This window comes from Ornithodoros turicata, unplaced genomic scaffold (assembly GCF_037126465.1).
Source record: "Ornithodoros turicata isolate Travis unplaced genomic scaffold, ASM3712646v1 ctg00001284.1, whole genome shotgun sequence".
NCBI classification, from domain to species: domain Eukaryota; kingdom Metazoa; phylum Arthropoda; class Arachnida; order Ixodida; family Argasidae; genus Ornithodoros; species Ornithodoros turicata.
Window position 1 is genome coordinate 1 of NW_026999533.1, and position 2,276 is coordinate 2,276.

A 2,276-nucleotide genomic window follows, 5' to 3' on the forward strand; every position below is an offset into this window, starting at 1 on the left:
AAAAAAGAAAAAAAAGAAAAGGATGCCATCAGCACTCGGTGTTCCCAGGTGGTCTCCCTCCCAAGTACTGACCGAGCCCAATGCTGCTTAGCTTCGGTTATCGGACGAGAACCGGCGTATTCAGCATGGTATGCAGCGTATTCAGCATGTACGACGTTGCGGTTTTCGGAGGTAGTGGGACGGAGGGAAAAATAAACAAACAAACTGTTGGAGCAGGTAGTGAGGAGCGTGGGAAAGACGGCGAGAGCGCCACGGCTTAGCGCAGAGGCGAAAGCGCGGAAGATGTCAAATTGCCGCTGACCAAAGGAATAATAATAATAATGACAAGAAAGGGGATGAGTAGGTAAGGGACTCAGCAAGGGTTTAAAGGGGCACACATGCACACATATAGCTAGGCGTCCTCGTTTTTTTTAAATAAATAAATAAATTAATTAATTAAACAGAGAGAACAGTAAAAACGAGTACATGGAGGATGAGGAGGAGTGTCGTTGGGAGGAACCCGAGAGGTCTGCCTGCCTGATTAGGCGGCATGTTTCTCGGGAAGGGAAAGATGGTGGAGAGGAGGAAAGGGTGAAGTGGAAGATAGCTGATAGCTGCGTCCATGGGCCGACTTCAGGGGAACTGTGCCGGCATACGCCTATTACACATCTGAGGGAAACCCAGGAAAAACCCCAGACGGCACAGCCGGCCCGCGGATTCGAACCGCGGACCTCCCAGTCTCCAAGCGCACGCGTTACCGCTGCGCCACCGGAGCTGGTGAAATATCATATAAACATATATACTATAAACTATAAACATATCACGCGCCGCGGCCGCCGGCATTCTGGCGACCTGGAGCTGCTCCCCGATTGGTCGGCGCGGCGAGCAATCGTGCCGTGGACGTGCGAAAATCATGCGGACACAGTGAATGACTAGGAAAAAAAGAAAAAAAAAGAAAAGGATGCCATCAGCACTCGGTGTTCCCAGGTGGTCTCCCTCCCAAGTACTGACCGAGCCCAATGCTGCTTAGCTTCGGTTATCGGACGAGAACCGGCGTATTCAGCATGGTATGCAGCGTATTCAGCATGTACGACGTTGCGGTTTTCGGAGGTAGTGGGACGGAGGGAAAAATAAACAAACAAACTGTTGGAGCAGGTAGTGAGGAGCGTGGGAAAGACGGCGAGAGCGCCACGGCTTAGCGCAGAGGCGAAAGCGCGGAAGATGTCAAATTGCCGCTGACCAAAGGAATAATAATAATAATGACAAGAAAGGGGATGAGTAGGTAAGGGACTCAGCAAGGGTTTAAAGGGGCACACATGCACACATATAGCTAGGCGTCCTCGTTTTTTTTAAATAAATAAATAAATTAATTAATTAAACAGAGAGAACAGTAAAAACGAGTACATGGAGGATGAGGAGGAGTGTCGTTGGGAGGAACCCGAGAGGTCTGCCTGCCTGATTAGGCGGCATGTTTCTCGGGAAGGGAAAGATGGTGGAGAGGAGGAAAGGGTGAAGTGGAAGATAGCTGATAGCTGCGTCCATGGGCCGACTTCAGGGGAACTGTGCCGGCATACGCCTATTACACATCTGAGGGAAACCCAGGAAAAACCCCAGACGGCACAGCCGGCCCGCGGATTCGAACCGCGGACCTCCCAGTTTCGGGGGTGTCTTACTTTTGCCAAAAGTGAGAAGTCTGAAAATCGACTTTTTTGAAACCGAGATTTCGGAAAAAGCACTGGTGAAAATAGCGTGATGATACAGTCAGCAGAACTATTGGGGCAATAACTAAAAAGCACTTTTTTATTTTAGGCGTAATCTGCACCGTTTATTTTCTACGAATTTTTCTTTTTTGCGCTTAAATACGTTGTGGACAGTCAACAATTTGTGTTACGCGTTCGAGACACGTGCCATTCGATAGCACTCGACGTTATACAACTTTCATTCTCAGGGGTAAAAACCCGTATCTCAAAATTTTTCTAACAAACTTTCTCGAAAACGGATCAGCAACAAGTACATTCACTTTGCGAGCGTCCTGTAGGCTCCTCATAACCGGGAGAGATACGGTTCTTTGATGCAAAGCAAGTACGAAGGGACCTCTTCATTTTGACACCTTTCTCTTCATTCTGGGGTCAATTTTCTATTTTTCAGCATTTTTCTAAGTTTCCTGCTATAAAAATTCACATAAATTCACCAGCTTGTCCAATAAAGTTGAGACCACAATCAAAAGATGCGTCATGAGATTTCTAAAAAGATCTTCCTCTGGATCCTTCTTCGTATCTTTAAGCGCTTTCGGGTTA

At 47.5% G+C, this 2,276-nt stretch overlaps 2 pseudogenes; both read right to left on the reverse strand.

The window, feature by feature from the left end:
- Window positions 1-23: 23 nt before the first annotated feature.
- LOC135376765 (5S ribosomal RNA) lies at window positions 24-137 on the reverse strand (annotated as a pseudogene).
- An 804-nt stretch (window positions 138-941) lies between these two features.
- LOC135376766 (5S ribosomal RNA) lies at window positions 942-1,055 on the reverse strand (annotated as a pseudogene).
- Between the last annotated feature and the right edge of the window lie 1,221 nt (window positions 1,056-2,276).